Source organism: Mus caroli, unplaced genomic scaffold (genome assembly GCF_978045245.1).
Source record: "Mus caroli unplaced genomic scaffold, Mus_caroli_1 scaffold_7, whole genome shotgun sequence".
Lineage (NCBI taxonomy): Eukaryota > Metazoa > Chordata > Mammalia > Rodentia > Muridae > Mus > Mus caroli.
This window is the reverse complement of record NW_028227262.1, coordinates 40847480-40869667: the sequence shown is the minus strand read 5'-3', so window position 1 is coordinate 40869667 and position 22188 is coordinate 40847480.

Genomic DNA, 22188 nt, shown 5'->3' with positions numbered 1-22188 from the left:
ATTCACTGAAGGAAGTGAAGAAGGTACCGTGAATCTACCTACTACATGCTGGCAGTTTATTACTCCCTTAAGGCTCATACAAATCTTGTCTTCCAATTCACAATATATGTGTTGGTTATTTTAATCAAGAAGGACAATTGTCACTCTAGTAAAATTGACTCTCTAGAAAAATGTGTCACATTTATCTTATGGCTCCCCAAACCTTTCAGAACCCCACATCTCACCCTCTTCTATCTCCAGCTATTCTCCCACACAAGACTTGAGCTCCTGCTATCCATCAGATTGACAACAGCCTGGGGCCAAGGGCTGACGTGGCATACACCAAGGCAGACACACTCCCAACAAGCTTAGAGGTTGATTCAAGTGCAGTCTGCTGATCTTGCTTAATCTGATCAACATTCTGACTGCTGTTAGAAACAATGGCTATGATTTTTCAGACCCTTCTAACCTCTTGCCTTTCAAAACAGAGCCACTGTCTAAACACTCTTGATTTAAGACGTATACTTACCTGGATCTCAGAATACAAACTGTAAAACTTCGTCTCCCTAAAATAACCTTGTATCACTTTTGCCTTTAATGACTGAAAAATGCTCATTGAGCATCCCACAGAAACTCATGCTCCTCTGCAGTGTCTCCCATTGCAGATTCTAAGATATTGCACTTTATCCAGCCATTACTCACCCCTTCTTCCCTGAAGAGCATCACAATTATGTATGATACTAAGCACATCCTCATTCCCTTCTAAGTCAGCTGATGAATATTGTCAAGGTTGAACTGGCCCACATACACGTCTTTATGCTACAGATATATGCAACCATATATCACATACTAAAATCTGGCAGAGCCTGAGAAATAATTGTTTCTGTCTAAGGTATGCCTCTCGGTCTTCCATTTTATTTCACAAAGGAGAATTCTTTAAAATATTCTTCTTGTATTCTTCTATCTCCTGACACCAGAAATGCCCTTTGTATGGCAATGATTGATGGATCTCAAAAGCAAAAGAAAACTGTCTCCTTGGAAAGATATCTGGGTATCTAAATATACAGTGAGGTGGGTTTTTTTTGTGATAAATAGCTCATTTTATTCCAGCACTCTTTATCCCTGGAAATTGCATGATCATGCTAGCTATATATTGGTATAGGATTTTACTGTGCAATTCTGAGGATGTTTTTTTTCCATCTGCCAAGAGGCATGTGGTAGATAATTCATCCTTTGTGCTTTCAAACCAAAAAAAGAAAAAAATATGTTAAAGATTAGAATTTCTAGAAAGAAAAAGAAAGCCACGTTAACTTAGCTCCATGCACATGTCTGGGAGGAAACCACAAAGGAATCTCTGACAACTGCAATTTATCTTAAACATGCCAATATACTGCTCACATTCAAGACTCATTAGCAGGTTTGTAACATTGACTTCACAGCAGATATGGTAGACCCTGAGAAAGAGGATGTTTTTAACCCACTGTTGAAATGAAGGTTTCAGCCACTGTTGTCCTTGGCAAAGCAAATTCAGGCCTATATTTTCTACAGGTCATGAGATTGCCTAAAGAAACAGCCCTTTTATACAGTCCCTGGGTAACTGTGACGTGAATGGCATCTGCTACCCTTCCACATTTTGTCCTTAAAGGCTGTGTACCACTTCCTTAACTGTACCTGTCTCCACTACTTCTATTCATGGCTATATATATATATATATATATATATATATATATATACACACATATATATAATACTTGATATAGTATATATAAGACATATATAACATAGTAAATAGATATGGTATATATGTATATATAGGTGTTCTTTTACTTCTCTGAGTATAAATTCATCTTTAAATTTTATAACATCATACCACTATAGTATTTGAAGGTGAGGTGTAATATATAAGGCTTTTGTTTAGCCTCTGATGCATGTAAATGTCTTTGTTAATGTTTATATTCACTAAGAGTACAGAGGTGAAAATGCTATCTCATTCACTGTATGGCATTAAAATAAGAGTGAAGATGCCTTTCTCTAACTCCCCCAATTCAGGACTCCTAGAAACAACAAAGCATTCTTCTACAGTCTTCCTTATATCACTTGGTAAGATTTCTCCCAGGCATATCTTTCTGACTTGAAGAATGATAACAGATAAAGATGATCTAGTGCCCCAGAAGCCAACATGCTGAGACAAAATCCTTTACTGACTCTTTTAGGTATTCACTGAGTCACAAGGGTAGCACTATGCCAATGTGTACATGCAAGAAAAATGGAGTAAAGAGGGAGTAAATAACTGTATTTGCCATTTCCCCCTTGACCTTTATTTTACTTAGATCCAAACTTCTCCAAATATTTGTTTCTGTCTTTTGATTCTCCCAATACTTCAACTAACCTCCACCCTTGGTTGTATTTTCTCAATGAATAGCTAAGCACTATTTTGCCTGCAGAGCACTGCAGAGTGGCCAAACCATCAGCTACTACTAATAACTGCAATAACAAATGAGCAACATCACTGAGTGCCTTTGCTGTCTCCCAGGTATAACTGCACATTTATTTTACATTGTGTATTGTATGCCACTACTGCTATTCAGGAGAGCCTTTGGATGTTTATCTAGAGTCAATGTCTGATTTTTTTCTCTGCTCTGGTTTCATTTGAAAATAGAGATCTGGTTCATTATTTTCTAGTCATAATTACTATGTCATTATCGCTCAGTCATAACTATAGAAATCTCTCTTAGCCCTTTGAAGTCACAGATTTTGATACAATTTTTTTCAGAGAGATGTATAAAATGTGATATTTACTGAGGGTTTTATTTCACCTGCGGTTTTCATATGATTATTGTCTATGCTCCTCAATGCTATTAAGTTTATACACTGGCACTAAGTTGTCATTCCAAACATGATTCCTAAAGACCGGGAACTCATCAAAAACATCCAGAAACATTATATGTCATTGGATGCTGGACGACATATCTGTAAAACTATGATATGTCAGTGCCAAGGAGACCTTCAAGAAACACCCAAAACATAAGAATATCTATCACTGCATACACTAGCAAGATTTTGCTGAAAGGACCCTGATATAGCTGTCTCTTGTGAGACAATGCCAGGGCCTATCAAACACAGAAGTGGATGATCACAGTCAGCTATTGGATGGATCACAGGGCCCCCAGTAGAGGAGCTAGAGAAAGTACCCAAGGAGCTAAAGGGATCTGCAACCCTATAGGTGGAACAACAATATGAACTAACCAGTACCCCTCCCCCCCCCCCCCAGGGCTCGTGTCTCTAGCTGCATATGAATCAGAAAATCGCCTAGTCAGCCATCAGTGGAAAGAGAGGCCCATTGGTCGTGCAAATGTTATATGCCTCAGTACAGGGGAACGCCAGGGCCAAGAAGTGGGAGTGGGGGGGTAGGGGAGTGTAGGGGGAGTGTATGGGGGACTTTTGGGATAGCACTGGAAATGTAAATGAAGAAAATACCTAACTAAAAAAAAAAAAAAAAAAAAGAATCTCCAGACCAGTGGTTCTCAACCTATGGGTAGTGACCCCCTTGGGAGTTCCATATCAGATATCCTACATATCATATATTTACATTACAATTCATAACAGTTGCAAAATTACAGTTACAATGTAGCAGCAAAATAATTTTATGATTAGGGGATCACCATAACATGAGAAACTATTTTTAAAGGGTCACAGAATTAGGAAGGTTGAGGACCACTGATTTAAACTAATCTCACTGCTTTGTAGATCTTTCAAACTTTCATAGCAGGAATGGCAAAATTTAGCCCACCTCATTCCTAAAACTCACTGCCCAGGGGCCAGGAAGGAGTAAACATATTACCCACCTTCCTAGTCATTTATAAAGGCTTTATTTGCTAAGAATGTTTGTTACCTTCAACGCACATCTTGCCAAGGTCCAAACATGCAGAAAAATTCTTTAACTTTTCCAACATAAAAAGGGATACTTTTCCAACATCATTAACTATGTTCTACATGGCATCCCTAGTTCCATGTGTTCTAATGACAGCAGTGGTTCATTTATTTATGTTCCTTGTCTGCCCTAATATATCTTACACTCTCCAAGAGCAAAGTCTATCATCTTTCATCCTTGTACACCCTGTACTATCAACACAAGATGTGCTCATCCTTCAACAAGTCAACAAGGATTAATTAATAGGGAGTAGGGAGTAGGGAAGAAGCAGAAGAGGGGGCAGAGGGAGAGACCTCACTGACACAAAGAATGTAAATTTCTAAACCACTGGGCCATAGAGTACAATGCTGGTCATCAGAGGTTAGGAGAGAAAAGGGAAAGAAGAACTGGAAGATGCTGGTCAGAAGGCACAAAATTTCTCTGAGATAGGAGAAATGAATTCTCAAGATTGGCTGCATGATGTTATAGTTCATGATAATACACTGTGTATTTTTTTTTCTTAAAAGAAATGTCTTCATTAAACCTCAATTTCAGTTTCTGTGTGTCATCTTTTTCTGGTAGGAAGCCTGAATAGTACAGGAAGCAAATTTATGTTTAGAATGGTAATAAGAAAAATATAAGAAAAAGTCCAGATCCAAGGTATCATTGTGTAAGAAAGGACACACCTACATGAAAGGCTTCACATACCACATGTGGTATGTATGACCACATCCCTCCTGAGGCAAGGGGTTTGTGATTTTGAGGGAAGCCTGGGTTGTCTAGCAAGACTCTGTATCAAAATTTGAAAAACAATGAGGGATGGAAAATTTACAAGGAAGAAAACATTTAAAAGTTCATTCCTGGATTTGTAAGTCTTTAGCTATTGGGAAAGATGGTGCTGACAGTAGCAGAGAGCTCACTAAAGGCCACAGGTACCACAACTATTTCAGTTTTCCTTTGAGTGTTTGCTTGGGAACAACAGTTCCCTTTTTCTAAAACATAAATTAATAAAACTGAAGTATCCACACTCCAACTGTGGATTACTAGCCTCTTTTCCCAAAGATATCTGAGTTTAAAATACATATTTAGAAAGAATTTTTGCATTCTATATCTTAAATCAAGAAAATTATTATTCATAGTAGTACACCTATAAAGCTGCAAGTGTTGTAGTCAATCAAAAATAAATTACACAATCTGTAGTTTGACAACTTAAGATTTTTTTACTCAAAATTATGTTTTATAGCACTATTCACATTGGTATATCAAATAATAAGTCACATGAATGTTCCATGTTGTTGTTTCTCTGTCTACTGACTTTTTAGTACCACAGACAACAGTTCAGGGATCCTCTGAGTTTAACTGTCACTACCAGAAATTATCTGGCATTTCTGTATCCCAAAGGAACAAAGCTAAATCATGACTTTAAGGCACTATGCGATGGGGCATATAAAGGAATTCCAACATTAGCTATGTCCTACCAACAAAGAGTAAAGGTCATGAAAGAAGTAATGATAAACATAATTTCTTCATAACAATATTTCTTTTCTTCTTTTCTTCTAAACAATGAAAGATACCTCCTCATAAGTTCCTATGCTAGGCACCCACTCTTCAGAAGGGTTCTCTTGTATTGTGCCATTATATCAGAATGATACAGTAAGAACCTTTTGTTGCTTTAAGTGTATTGCTGTAAAAATATCTTAACTGGCATAAACAAAGTAGAGTCACTCAAAAATAGTAAATAAAATCCATTGATGGGAAAAATAGAAACTTATTTGTAGTGACTTGACTCTTTGTTTATATCACAAACTATTCATCACCTAGACAAAATGGGGCCATTGGAGCCAAGTACAATCTTAAAATTAATTTTTCATCCCAATCAGACTTCCATGATCAGACTACCCCAAAAGGGGTAGGGGGATCTATTCTTCAATTACCTATAGATATCAAACTTACAACTGAAATCCAATCACTCCAGACAATGGGAGAATTTTCCAATCACCCAGAGTCAACATGAGCTACATTTATTAGAGTTCAAATAATAAAGCTACATTATCAGGTGAAGATAGTCCAGGATATAATGACTTTTAGGACAAAGCAAAAATATGAGGAAGAAGAAAAGACTCACATGTCACAAACCCATTCAAAAAGCTCAGTATTACTCAGAGGGCTTTATGACTTTTGTTTGTTTTCTCTTCTTCAATTTGTTCAACTTTATCCTTCTGTCAGCTCTTAATCAGAAGCCCAGTGAGATAAACAAAGGGCTGCAGGGACAAGCAGCGGACACTACTGCCTCTGATATCTGAGATTAGTCACTCTCTGTCTAACTAGAAGGGATGGATTGTCCAGCAGCTAAAATGTATCAGATTTTTCTCACCAATCCCTCAAATAAATAAATAAGGAGGAGACTTTTTCTTAGGAAAGCTGTACACAGAGTTAACCCTGGGAACAGAGGCAGTAATAATAAAATAAGAACGAACATTTGCAGAGGCCTGTTCTTTGATTGACTCCTTACAGCAACCAAGAGAGGCAACTATCACTTGACACTCACAGAGCTAACCAATGACAGGCAATTTAGACATGTCAAAGCTGAGATTTCTGACTGCTCCTTTAACAATAACTCTATCATTCTATGGCTCTTAGTTAAGTGTTTAGTGGGAATCAGTGAACAAAGGCTTCCCTATGCTGTGCCCTCCACCTGTCTCCTCTCTACCTGTCCAAATTGCCTGGCATTTGATATGTGGCCAACCAGTCTCCCACAGGAGAAAGAACTCTAAGTGCAAATGTTAAAGATTATACTTTTAAATCTTGGATTCAATAGCTCTATTTTTAATTAATTCAACGGAGCAAACTATAAATATATAAGACATTAATGTACAACATGTTCTGTGATCCAAAAAAAAGCATATAAGAGGGGAATATCAGAAAGTGGATTCCAGAAAGAGAAAACAACTACTGGACTAACCCATGTGCCTGGCAGAAGGGGAATAATGAACTGTTCTGTAGCAAAAGCTAGAATAGTGCTTTCTAGATCATGCATCATGGATTATAGATGTAGGCCAATGGTAGAATATTTGCCTATCATGTAGGAGGTAAGGGGTTCAGTCCTTAGCACAACACAAATTAAAACAAACACTGTAGTTCACAGGAAAACACTTCCATTAGTCAAAGTCCATTTTTAATGAAATGGATGTTAATGAAAGTTTAATAAAACACTATTTTAGGGTTTAGATAGAAGCATCACTCCTTGTGAGAGCAACAGTTAGCTCAAGAAATCTTTACTTCTTAAATATGCACACACACATTATAACATAAAATGGATTCTTAGTGTAGACATGGACAAAAATCTTTGAAAATCATGAACCTAGGCTATTATTCATTCATTAAAATGTTCCTATAAGAAACTCTGGCTGTGCATAGTACTTTAAAGATTAAGTCAGTCACAAAGTAGTACAAACAGAAGGACAGCAGTTACTGAAGACAGCCATACACACAGGTATAAGGCAGGGAATGCATGGGCAGGAAACAGTTTACTGTTTTAAGGAAGTGTTGGGTTATTGCTTCTTGCTTTATATTTATCTATAATTTAAGACAAATAGATCTATGCTACAATTAACTCCAGTTCAAACTTGCATTAAACTCTGTCAATAATTCTAGCAAGTAAAATAAATCAAAATGCACTTCAAGCAAGCCAAGAGCAATCTGCTAAGGAAAGTCGCAAATGGAACTCGGATGCCAGTGACACAAAACGTGCCTGGTAGGTGGAAGAACAGCTACAGGACAAAGAGCTTGCTTCTCTGCAGACACAAGGGGTTGCTGGGGAGGATAATCATTGTGGCTATCAATTGTTCCTGGACATTGCCATGGATACCTGGCCTTTCCTAGTAAAATATATGTGTATATGTCAGTTGGTGAAACTGCTAATGGTTACTATGAAGGTATGAAGAGATTGTACAAAGAAACACTCCTAGAAGGTGGTGTATTGGTTGACATTAACATCTTTCCGAGTTTCTTTTCAATTTGCATTTTCCCCATGACTTTACTTAAAATTGACAGTGCTTCCCAGATACTTCAAGTAACCAATTTAAAGATTACTGAGACCCACAGCAAGTTAAATCACTTCATGAAGCCACTTTAGCTAGTCTGGAATATTCTAACTTTGGGCAAGAAGCAGCAAAACCTGAGGGTATGGTGAGACAAGGAAGATCTGTGAAGGAGCGGGAGCAGGGAGCCATGCTGGCAAATATCATTGTCCCAGTGAGCCCTGGGTCTTTATCATCCCTGTCGCTCCATTACCCCATGAACCAATTGCAGATCCTCTGGAAGAGCAGTATGTGCTCTTAGCCACTGCACCACTGCGCCAGCCCTGAAATACAGTGGTTTATAAAGAATCCTATATAGGTAGCTACAAATACTAAAGGTTAGATCTTCCATATACCAAACCACCCAATGTATGTTCCCTAAATCAAACATTATCTTTTGATTCTTAAAAATTGGATAAGTTTGACTGCTTGGGTGTGGTCTGGGACACATCACACACTTAAACTGGGGAACCAAATGCCTAAATTCAAGATCAAGTGTTCCTTGTTATACCTTGAAGCTTTTTATCTTGGGCAGATATTGACAATGAATAAGGTGAAATCACTCACACCGGGGAAGGACATTAAGTCTTTCAAGGGTGTAAGGTACCATGCCAAGCTCTCAGTAGCAGAATCAAGGCTTTTATATTCTGTCTATCACATCCCTGTGTCATCGACAGTACAGGTCCCCGGGAACAAAAGAAAGAGCAAATCAGTCCACACGCCATAAAATGAAACTACCACTAGAATTCTAAGTGTAATTTCCCACAGTTAAAGAAAGTGCTTTTAAAAAGCCGAGTTATCAAAGGGAGTATGTAAGTGGTCATATTATTTCAGACTTTAATGTATACTCTTCACTGACCAAGCCACTGGCAGGCACTGGTTAATGTAAATTATCATTTGCATTTTATAACACTGCATTAGTCCGACCTTTCATCAGCATGACAAATACCTAAGAGACAATTTACAGGGACAAGAGATTTATTTGGGGTTACCATTTCAGATACTTCAATCCATGGCCCACTTTCTCCACCACTGTGGGCCTATGGTAAGATGGAAAATTACGGCAACAGGTGGCCAGGGAATCAGGTGCTTAACTTCTGACATCTGGGAAATGAGATGAGAATGAGAAGGAGAGAAGCATAGGAGACCTGGAGAGAGAGAACAAAAGTAGGGAGAGAGATGCAGAGACAGACAGAGACAGACAGAGAGATGCAGAAAGAGAAAGAAATACAGAGACAGAGAGAAAAAGACAGAGAGAGTCAAAGACATAAAAAGACACAGAAAAAAGAAAGACAGAGACAGAAACACAGAGACACAGACACATACAAACACAGAAAGAGGGAGAGAGAGAGAGAGAGAGAGAGAGAGAGAGAGAGAGAGAGAGAGAGAGAGAGAGAGAGAGAGAGAGATTGTGTATACCTATTTAAAGCACACCTGCATACACACACTTCTTCCACTAGGCCTATCCTTACCTTCCACCCTGTCCCCATAATGCCATCACAATATTATGGACCCACCCAGTGGCTAATCCACTGATATGATAGAACCCTCATGACCCAATTATTTCTAGAAATTGCTCAGTAAGCTGAATGAGGACCAAGTTTTCAATATATCTATTTTGAAGGAATACTTCATATTAGAATCATAACAAACACTTACACTTTATTATAACTATACCAAATGATCAAAATAAAGGCTCAGGAGTACTTGTAACTGGAAACACTCCAGGAAGTCACCAGCTGGTCTGGAGTCTTGCTGGGTGAGAAGAAACTAACCTGGATTGCAGCAGGTGAAAAGGAGTCACATAAGGTATTCAGATTCTTCCTTAAAACCACACAACCTGGAGATATTTAAGAAATCCTAGAACCTAGTTTGTACTTGTGCACACACACAATTTCAGTTCACAAACACAATATCAATAGCCACTTTCAAACATTTCCATTTACTAAAACATGTAACTATAACAACTCCATCCCTTGTTATTTGATATCCACTTACATTGCTTTAGATTCTAACATTCCAGTCCTGATTCTTAAAGACTCATTTTTATCTCCTAATATAAAACATATCTAATTCATCTCCAAAGCTCCCCATAATCTTTAACAACCCCCACTCTATTCAAAAATTCAAGATCAAATCACTTCTGAAACCCAGTGCAATCTCTGGACTGAGAGCCTTTATTTTTTAAAAGTTACATAGTTCCACTATAGATGGCTATCAAATAAACCTGGCCATTACAAAGGGGAGGAATGAGGGGAGAGCAAGGAAAGACCTGATCAGAGCAAGACTAAAACTCAGCAGGAAAAAAACACCAAATTCAGCAGCTACATATTCATATCCAGCATTTGGGACCTGTGATGGAATCACCTGGGTTCCAAGAGCCTCGGGCAGCAATACCCTCCTGCTCTACTGCCCTCAGCACACGTAGTGTCTATCTTAGGCAAGCTTTACTCTATGCCTACAGCTTTTCTCAGCAGTTATAGCTTAGTCTTCCAACATCCTGAGGTTTCCTAGGCTTTACCTTCACACCGTCATGCAGTAGTCTCCCAAACATTTCTTCAAGAAATCCTTGGATCACAGCTACAAATACCTCTATGTGACTTTAGGGTTGATTCTAGGAAAATGCTTTCATATAGGTTGCCCATTCAGTGGTTTCATCACTTCAGGCTCTCTCTTTTCAAATGTATTTGTAATTTTGTAAACCAGAGTACAATGTTTCTGTTTAATAATGTTAATATCTCCATTTAAAAAAAAACAGATTTGTTTTTATTGTTTTATCTATATGAGTATTTTGTCTGTGTGTGTCCTAGATGCATACAGTGACTACAGAGGCCAGAAGATGGCAACAGATTCATGGAACTGGAATTATATAGAGTCATGAGCCACTATGTAGGTGCTAGGAATTGAACCCAGGTCCTCTGCAAGAGCAGCAAGTGCTCTTAACCACTGAGCCATCTCTCCAGCCCTGCTGTGAACAATTATTGCTTTTTATGTATTCTCTTGACCACAACTCTCTCACACTCCATATCTCACCAAACTGGACATTTTTCACATTTATTCTGTTCTGTTTTCTGCCCTCTCTTGCTGTAAATCTGGATAATGGCTATGATGAGAAACCACACCACAGCCTCAATACTATGCTTTCTTGAAATTTGCTTTGCCAAACAAATTCAGCTATTACTTAGTAATTCGGCTTCACTCAAACTTGGGCAGAATGCAGCAGAATTTTTGACATGGAAAACACAATAGCCTCTAAGCTAGTTCCCAATAATGTCTTTATCCCACCAATGAAGCTTCATGACCTGGGAATCCACTGTTGTGATTTCTGCCAACATTCTTGTCCTACCAAATGCCTACCAGGATTGCTCATTAAGAACCCATTACTGCATCCAGAGCTTCTCTACCATTCACCTTCAAGCTTCCACACTTCCTCCATAAGCCAGTTCCAAAGGCCCATGTGATCAGGCTTGTCATGGCAATGTCTCCATTTCTTGGAATAATTTTTTTATTTGTTCTCTTTTTGTTTGTTTCTTTGTTTGTTTTGTTTTTGAAACAGGATTTCTCTTTATAGCCCTGGTTGACTTGGAACACACTCTGAAGACCAGGATGGCCTCCAACTCAGAAATATGCCTGCCTCTGCCTCCCAAGTGCTGGGATTAAAGGCACGTGCCACCACTGCCCAGCGTAACAATTCTTATTATCTTATTAATTACTTTCTCATTACTGTTAAAAACAATACCTGACAAAAGCAACTTAAAGAAAGAAGAGTCTATTTTGACTCATAGTTGGAAGATGCAGTCACTCTATCATGATCAGAAGGGGATAGAAACAGGGAAGAGCCACTTGGTATTCCTCAGTGAGAATTTTTTGTTTAGTTCTGTACCCCATTTTTAATTTTGATTTTCTGGAGTTCTTTATATACCTTCTTCAGTTCTTTATATATATTGGATATTAGTCCCCTATCGGATTTAAGATTGGTAAAGATCCTTTCTCAATCTGTTGGTGACGTTTTTGTCTTATTGATGATGTCTTTTGCCTTACAGAAGCTTTGCAGTTTTATGAGTTCTCATTTACAGATTCTTGATCTTACAGCAAAAGCCATTGCTGTTCTGTTCAGGAATTTTTCTCCTGTACCCATATCTTTGAAGCTTTTCTCCACTTTCTCCTCTATAAGTTTCAGTGTCTCTGGTTTTATATGGAGTTCCTTAATCCACTTAAACTTGAGCTTTGTACAAGGAGATAAGAATGGGTCAATTCACATTCTTCTACATGATAACAACCAGTTGTGCCAGCACCACTTGTTGAAAATGCTGTCGTTTTTTTCAACTGGACGGTTTTAGTTCCCTTGTCAAAGATCAAGTGACCATAGGTGGGTGGGTTCATTTCTGAGTCTTCAATTCTATTCCATTGATCTACCTGTCGGTTGCTGTACCAGTACCATGCAGTTATTATCACAATTGCTCTGTAGTACAGCTTGAGGTCAGGCATGGAGAAGCATCTGAAAAAATGTTCAACATCCTTAATCATCGGGGAAATGCAAATCAAAACAACCAGGAGATTCCACCTCACACCAGTCAGAATGGCTAGGATCAAAAATTCAGGTGACAGCAAATTCTGGCGAGGATGTGGAGAGAGAGGGACACTCCTTCATTGCTGGTGGGATTGCAAGCTGGTACAAACACTCTGGAAATCAGTTTTGTGGTTCCTCAGAAAAATTGGACATAGTACTACTGGAGGATCCAGCAATACCTCTCCTGGGCAATATACCCAGAATAAGCTCCAACTTGTAATAAGGACAATGCTCAACTATGTTCATAGCAGCCTTATTTATACTAGCCAGAAGCTGAAAAGAATACAGATGTCCCTCAACAGAGGAATGGATACAGAAAATGTGGTACATTTACACAAAGGATTATTACTCAGCTATTAAAAATAATGAATTTATGAAATTATTAGGCAAATGGATGGATCTGGAGGATATCATCCTCAGTGAGGTAACCCAATCACAGAAGAACAAACATGAAATACACTCACTGATAAATGGATATTAACCCAGAAACTTAGAATACCCAAGATACAATTTGCAAAACATGAAACTCAAGAACAAGGAAGACCAAAGTATGGATACTTCGTTCCTTCTTAGAATGGAGAATAAAATATCCATGGAAGTAGTTACAGAGACAAAGTTCAGAGCAGAGCCTGAAGGAATGACCATCCAGAGACTGCCCCACTTGGGGATCCACCCCATAAACAACCACCAAACCCAGTCACTAGGCAGATGCCAATAAGAGCCTGACAGGAGCCTGATATAGCTGTCTCCTGAGAGGCTCTGCCAGTGCCTGGCAAATACAGAAGTGGGTGCTCACTGTTTTTGATGGATGGAGCACAAGGTCCCCAATGAAGGAGCCAGATAAATACCCAGAGATCTGAAGGGGTCTGAAACCCCATAGGAGGAACATCAATATGAACTAACCAGTACCCCCAAAGCTCCTTGGAACTATACCACCAATCAAAGAAAACACATGGTGGAACTTGTGGCTCTAGCTATATATATATGTAGCAGAGGATGGCCTAGTTGGTCATCAATGGGAGGACAGGCCCTTGGTCCTGTGAAGGCTCTATGACCCAGTATAGGGGAATGCCAGGACCAAGAGTGGGAGTGGGTGGGTTGGGGAGCAAGGGGAGGAGGGTGGGAATAGGAGATTTTTCAGAGGAAAAACGAGGAAAGGGAATAACATTTGAAATGTAAATAAAGAAAATATCTAATTAAAAGAGAGAGAGAGAAACAGGGAAGAGATGTAGCTGACCATATTGCATCTGCAGGGAGAGATTAATTCTGATGTTCAACTAAATTTATCCATTTGTTTGTTTTTTGAGACAGGGTTTCTCTCTGGAATAGCCCTGGCTGTCCTAGAACTCTCTTTGTAGACCAGGCTAGCCTTGTCCTCACAAAAATCCACCTGCCTCTGCCTACTGAGTGCTGGGATTAAAAGCATGTCCCATTAATCCTAGCCACTTTATCTTTCTTCTTCAGTCCAAGAAACCAGCACGAAGAATGCTGCTCACATTCAGAGTATGTCTTCCATCCTAATTTAACCTTCCTTGAAATATCTTCATGACAACATTCAGAGTTATGCTTCCATGGTGATTCTACACCAAGTCAAGCTGACAATAAAGTATAGCTATGACAACAACTCTAAACGTAATTTGTAAACAAATGGCTATGGATTTACTATGCGAGCTGACACAGCCATAAATGGCAACAATTCTGTTGTTTGAAACCTTTTATCCTGGGAAGAAAAACCTCAATCATTTGACTGAATTCAGTTAAATGAAAGATTTTCATTCTGCAATCCCCCTCATCTCCAGAGATATATCTTTCCCAAAGTGTCTTAAATCCATCATACCATTATGAGATTTGATTCTCACACATGTGTAAGGTGGATCAAGCCAGGACTAACACTATCTCCATGCCATACATAAAAATCCTGAGATTCAAGTAGGTCAGGTGACTTGCACAAGGTCACACAGAATGTAAAGGGAAGAAGATCAACTCAGATGTCTGGCTGCTAATTGAATGTGTCTTCTCTCACATCTTGTTGCTTCTCCAACATCAAGGACAACATCTCTTAAATTGTTTAAGAAATATCATTATAGCAATGTTATCGTTCTCCTGGATCTTCATCTCTCCCTTTCTTAGAATAAGTGATTTCTAGTCACTAACACAACACTGATTGTCTGCAAAATTGTCCCACAGATGCTTTGGAACTTTTCAAATGAGCTATCTATTGTTGCACAGAGGTATGGGGAAGCCTGGTGTTTTATTCTCCCATATCCCAATTTTATCCATTAAATTTTAACTCAGGGCTTCTCTGAAGGTGTTTAAGATTCAGTGCTCAAATCCCAAATTTCTCAAGGGTCAGCAAGTCAAATTCACTTATACTTTTATCCCTGACTTTCTTTCCATTTTATTCCCACTTTTATATGAAAAGCAATAAACCAGTGACCCGTGCTTTTCACTCGGAGACTCTTTGGTCTGTACTTTAATCACTTCTTATCTGGCACTTCACTGTAGGGTATCATGCTGAAAATAAGTATTACACAACTATTTACTTCTCTCCAGACTATTCCAGAAATTTCTATCAGATCAGTCCAATACTCAGTGAGTTAGCGGGTACAAAATCATAAGTCTAAAGCTGCAAAAACTCGAAAGGCAAATAAGGTCACGGGTGTGGAACTGAAAAGAACAGAAAAAAATTACTTGAGGTTTTATATTAAAAAATAATAATATTGGGCAAGTAAAACAAAACCAAATTCATAATAATAGAAGAGCCTCTGGCCATTAAAAACAATAGTATCAACCTGTGTTTGACACAAAATGCAGACATTTTTCAGAGTTATATATGACCCAATTCCAACCTCAAATGCTTAGCCAGGTATAAAAGAAAATCTAAAACATATATATCTTTTAAGGACCAGAACTAAGTGTTATTTTTCAGGTTTTTAACTTTTTATTTATAGTTCCTAGTTATTGAATGAATTAAAATTTTCTTCATAATAATAAAACTTGTTTTGTTTCCTGCTATCAGAGATCCTCATATGACTGTCACTCATCTTCCGGGCAATGTCATCTTAACATGTACACAACCTCTCTCTTAGACACAGTGGACTCCCCTCTGGTCCTTAAGGCCGTAGGCTTTCCATCATTTCATTCTGGTCCAGCTTCATGGAAGTTCTCTCTTCCATTTCTTCAACTGGAACACTCACACTATTGTTCCAAGGCCCTAATGACATTCCACCTTTCTACAAGTCATGCAGAAAAAAAAAAAAAAATGTCCTTTCTCAAGGTGTCCTTGGCTCTGTATTTTTAACTTCTCTAGCATTTCTAGTCAGACTGGATATGTGAAAATAAAAGGGACAATAAAATAAAATAAAAACATGTCACAGAAAAAATCACCTAATCAATAAATAGAATAGCATAAATAATAGATGTGTCTACACAGACCAGCAGTCCACAGAACACACCTTTGGTTTGCCCTTGTTCTGTATTTCCTATGGGTGGACAGCTCTATCCTCCACTCAGATAGTTGCAATCATCTTTAAGAAACAAGCAGCAGACTACTTCATTGCCTCCACCCTATTAAAAATGGGATACAGAGCTAAAGAAAGAATTCTCAACTGAGGAATACTGAATGGCTAAGAAGCACCTAAAAAATATTCAACATCCTTAGTCACCAGAGAAATGCAAATCAAAACAACCCTGAGATTCCACCTCATACCAGTCAGAACTTCTAAGATCAAAAATTCAGGTGACAGCAGACACTGGCAAGGATGTAGAGGAAGGTTCTATGCCCCAGTATAGGTGAATGCCAGGGCCAGGAAGCTGGAGTGGGTGGGTTGGTGAGTGGGGGGAAGGGGTAGGGGTTTTTCAGAAGGGAAACTAGGAAAGGGGATAACATTTGAAATGTAAATAAAGAAAATATCTAATTAAAAAAAGAAATGTGGTGAAAGGAAGAGAAAGAAAGAAAGAAAGAAAGAAAGAAAGAAAGAAAGAAAGAAAGAAAGAAAGAAAGAAAGAAGGAAGGAAGGAAGGAAGGAAGGAAGGAAGGAAGGAAGGAAGGAAGGAAGGAAGGAAGGAAGGAAGGAGAAAGGAAGGAAGGAAGGAAGGAAGGAAGGAAGGAAGGAAGGAAGGAAGGAAGGAAGGAAGGAAGGAAGAAAATTAACTCACTCTCTTGCCCTCTCTGTCTCTTTTCTCCTCATTCCACTCCCCACTCCCTCTCCAAGTGTTTGTGACTAGCCTCTTCTTCTCTTCTCTTTTCTCTTCTCTTCTCTTCTCTTCTCTCTCTCTTCTCTCTCTCTCTCTCTCTCTCTCTCTCTCTCTCTCTCTCTCTCTCTCTCTTTCTCCCCCCTACTCCCTCCTCAACTCCCCTTCTCATGTCCCAAATTAACTCTATTACATGCTAAAAAACAAAAAGAAAGAAAGAAGAAAATTGAGGCATTTTCTTTTCTTTCTTTTTTTTTTTTTGATTCATCCTTTGATAATCCAACACTAAGTATTTTGAACACATTCACTTCCCCTCCCCTAACTCCTCTCAAACCCACATTCTTTTTTTTTTTTTTGTCTTGCTTTGTTTTCTTTTTTTTTTTAATTAGGTATTTTCCTCATTTACATTTCCAATGCTATCCCAAAAGTCCCCCATACCCTCCCCACCACCCCCCTACCCACCACTCCCACTTTTTGGCCCTGTCGTTCCCCTGTACTGGGGCATATAAAGTTTGCCTGTCCAGTGGGCCTCTCTTTCCAGTAATGGCCGGCTAGGCCATCTTTTGATACATATGCAGCTAGAGTCAAGAGCTCCAGGGTACTGGTTAGTTCATAATGTTGTTTCACCTATAGGGTTGCAGATCCCTTTAGCTCCTTGGGTATTTTCTCTAGCTCCTCCATTGGGGGCCCTGTGATCAGTCCAATAGCTGACTGTGAGCTTCCACTTATGTGTTTGCTAGGCCCTGGTGTAGTCTCACTAGAGACTGCTATATCAGGGTCCTATCAGCATAATCTTGCTATGTATGCAATGGTGTCAGCGTTTGGAGGCTGATTATGGGATGGATCCCTGGATATGGCAGTCTCTAGATGGTCCATCCTTTTGTCTCAGCTCCAAACTTTGTCTCTGTAACTCCTTCCATGGGTGTTATGTTCCCAATTCTATGAAGGGGCAAAGTGTCCACACTTTGGTCTTCGTTCTTCTTGAGTTTCATGTGTTTTGCAAATTGTAACTTATATCTTGGGTATTCTAAGTTTCTGGGCTAATATCCACTTATCATCAAACCCACATTCTTATCCCTACCTACTCAACTTCAGTTCTCTCTTCTGTTTACCCATGAGTCTAATTTGTGATGCTCAAGTGCTATTGGATATTGGGATTGCACTGAAGCTTGATCCAAGTACTAGGGGCCATTCCTCTAAACTGGATACCCTCTCTCCCAGCAGCCATCTATTAGCCATAGCACTAAGCTATGGGCAGGTCTTCGTGCCCACCTTCCTCCCACTGTTGGGATTTTGTCTGGCTTGAGCTTGTACAGGTATTGTACCTTCTGTCAAAAGGAGCTGTAATTTATGTGTGCAACTTCCTAGTTGTATCTGAAAACAATTTCCTTGAGGTCATCTATCACCTCTTCCATAATGACCCCTTAGCTTTGAGGGCGGGGTGTGAGACAGATGCCCCATTTAAAGTTCAGTACTCTCTACTCTCTTTCTTATCCTCTGCACATTGACCAATTGTGCATCTCTCTGTTAATTGCTATTTACTGCGAGAAGCTTCTTTGATGAGGGCTAAAATAAGAAATGGACTATTCTATCTACGGGTATAGCAGTAACTCATTATGAATCACTTTAATATTATATCTATTTAGCAAGGTCACAGAGTCCATTTTACCTATGAACTGTCTAGACACAAGTTCTTGGCCCCCAAGTCTTGGTTCTACCTCACACAACAGGCCTTAAATTCAATGAGAAAGTGTTTTGGTTAATCCTAGTGCATTCTTGCCATCATTGCACAAGTGAGCATATCTTGCCAAGACAACCATTATTGCTGCCCACAAGGTTCACAGATGGGTAAGGCTGGTGATTATTTTTCTTCCCTGGGAGTATGCAGAGTACATCCCAGTACAGTGAAAACTAGCCAACAATAATGAAACTTCAATGTCAGTACTAGCTTATTTTTCTATGTTCAAATATGCAGTATCATCAGCAATAGGGTCTATACTGTCAAGTTCTGGAGGGCAACCAGGAGCAATGCCAATAACCAGCAATGGTTGGTGATCTATAGGACCTGGCCAACAAGTCAAAAAACAAAATAGGGTAACCCATTTCTGATACAGGTGTTTTTATTTGCTAGCAGGTGGTATCTAGTATGAATATTATCACCCAGTTAGGAATTTTGTATCATAATTTACATGCTTGTATCTCTGTCTTAACCACTAAATTATAAACTTTCTCAATTAAAAGGCTACATATTATCCATGTTTATTCATTTAGTGATAAGCCCATGACCCTTAATAGAACACAATGGATTTTGTTGGATGAGAATACTATATGCTTCAAAATTGGGCTTTCTGAAAATGATATTAAGTTTTACAGTCTATTTGCGAATCTAGGCTTCTATAATTTGATAAAGGATATACACTTTACAAAAACTTTTTTCAGACAGGTAATCTTAGGCAGCTGAAATGACAGATATTTGTGATGGCTTTATATAACCCTGACCTGGAATACCATCCTCCCTGCCTGCCCCATGGAGAAAATGATGCTGCTGTCTGGACACCTGGAGTCACAATTACATCCGTGGAAAACTCAAGGCCAAAGAGCCAGCCACAGAGAAGCATGCTTAAACTTAGATGGAGATATCTAGGGGATAGTTCCAGAATGCTTCAAAGAGGCCATTTGGTCACTTTGAAGCAGATCACTCTCACCTGGTCCAGCTAGACTGCTGCTCCAACATTCAGCCAGCCTCCAGCTTGTGATTTCAGCAAAGGTTCATAAGAGACATAGCTGGATTTTAAATTCAACTTTACAGTTTAGTAATCATCTGCCTGTGACAACCTACTGAAGCTCCATGGCCTTTTGTTTGCTTATGAGATGTGGAATCGTTGTGAGGACATGAGAGTAAGTGTTGTGCATGTCTGGCATATTTTATGGGGTAATCAATAGGTCAGAGAGAATTGGAAATCACTGAAACAGAAGATCTTACGTTGTGGGGAAAGACAGTCTCCAGATAAGAGTAGTAATAAGCAGAAACCACATCACCCTATCATCCCATACAAGATGGATAAAGTCATTCACCACACTTTCTCAGTACAATGTGGCAAAGGGACTACATTTCTGAAGACTTTTCCTGGTCTACTGAATACCTACAGCTTGAGGAAGTAGGGAACAATTAGGGAGTTAGCTGTGAAGGGTAGTCCTTGGTCAGACATGGGGACTCAACACTGTGGTCCATCCCTTGGTGAGGATGTCCCTAGAGCCATGGTTACTTTCTTCATTTTTCTGTCCATAATTGTCACTTTTCAGATTCTCTTGGCTTCTCAAAGGCTCAGTCTCTCTTGATTCACCTCCCTGAAGAACTGAGAATGCCTATTGACACAAAAAACACAAGGTTTGGAAAAAGCAACAACCAGACTCCAAAAACTACATCAATTTCCTTCTTTTTGTTTGTTTGTTTCTTTCTTTCTTTCTTCCTTCCTTCCTTCCTTTCTTCCTTTCTTCCTTTCTTTCCTTCTTTCTTTCTTTATTCTGAAAAACAAGAATCTCACTTATGAGTAAATTAAATTTTATAGATCACTTCCCTACACTTGAGACAGAATAAACAAATTTTTCTCTCGCAATAGCATCAAGACAGTATAATTTCAGTCCTAAGAAAATTGTAAAAAACATACGTGTGCCCATTCAATTTTATATTAGAAGGAGGAATTTTCTAATATCATAAGGAGCAAGAAAAGATAATGGGTTCAGTTTGGTATGAAGAGTGTTTGAAGCACAATGTTGCTTTCCTTTCTATAAATACAGGCTACAAATTTCATTAATCAGACTTCATTTCCTCCCTTTGTGAATCTAAGAATTTAATTGTTCTAATCCCTTCCCTGTTGATTTCTTACTGCAATTTTACACAGCAGCGAGTCCTTTTCTTTCTTTCTTTGAGAAATGCATTAGCACAGTGCCATAGTAATAAATATTACATCTTTTAATTGGGAAGAAAGGGGAAAAAATGAAGAAATCAACTCTGAAGTTTAGGTAAGCAGAAATAGTCTTTTGTAAAAAGATGCACATTTATTCACTGAAACTGATGTTAATTAGCTTTGTTTGGCTTTCAGAATCAAGAAATAGAGTCTCAAGATTCCATTTTTAGAAATATCTATGTATAAAGAATCGATGTGCCAGGGAGTAGTGGTGCATGCCTTTAAACCCAGCACTTGGGAGGCAGAGGCAGGTGGATATCTGAGTTCGAGGCAAGCCTGGTCTACAGAGTGAGTTCCAAGACAGCCAGGGCTACACAGAGAAGCACTGTCTTGAAACATCCCCCCCCCACACACACACACAAAATAGAATCAATGTGTTGACTTGAAATTTCTGCCTATTATTGTCTAACATCAAATGAAAGAAAAACTGTTCCAGTCTGTCTGGACCGGTGCCCTGAGCAGACTTGGACACAAACTCCACAGCCAACACCACAACACCCAGAGGCAGCTCCACTCCCAGGAACTCTAACATGTCCAGGATCATAGGATAACAGGATCCTAGGACCTTGGTCACACCAGGATCTCAGGGTCCCAGAGGCAGCTTGACTCCCAGGAGCTTGGACACACCAGGATCTCAGGGTCCCAGAGGCAGCTTGACTCCCAGGAGCTTGGACACACCCAGGATCTCAGGATCACAGAATCCAAGAATCATAGGATCACAGAGACAGCTTGACTCTGAGGAGTTCTAACACAACCAGGATCACAGGAAGGACAGGTTCCAGTCAGACATAGCCAGGGCAGGTAAAACTAGCGATAACCAGATGGCAGGAAGCAAGCATAAGATCAAGAACAAGCAACAGAAACAAAGGCTACTTGGCATCATCAGAAACCAATTCTCCAACCATAGAAAGTCCTGGATACCACAACACACTGGAAAAGCAAGATCCAGATCAAAAATCATGCCTCATGATGATGATAGAGGACTTTAAGAAGGACATAAATAACTCTGTTAAAGAAATATAGGAGAACATAGGTAAACGGCTAGAAACCCTTAAAGTGGAAACACAAAAATCCCTTAAAGAATTACAGGAAAACACAATCAAACAGGTGAAGGAAAGGAACAAAACCATCCAGGATCTAAAAATGGAACTAGAAACAATAAAGAAATCACAAAGGGAGACAACCCTGAAGTTAGAAAACCTAGGTAAGAGATCGGGAGTCATAAATGCAAGCATCACCAACAGAATACAGGAGATAGAAGAGAGAATCTCAGGGACAGAAGATACGATAGAAAACATTGATATAACAGGGAAAAGAAATGCAAAAAGCAAAAAGCTCCTAACCCAAACATCCAGGAAATCCAGGACACAATGAGAAGACCACACCTAAGGATAAAAGGTACACAAGAGAGTGAAGATTCCCAACTTAAAGGGCCAGTAAATATCTTCAACAAAATTATAGAAGAAAACTTCCCTAACTTAAAGAAAG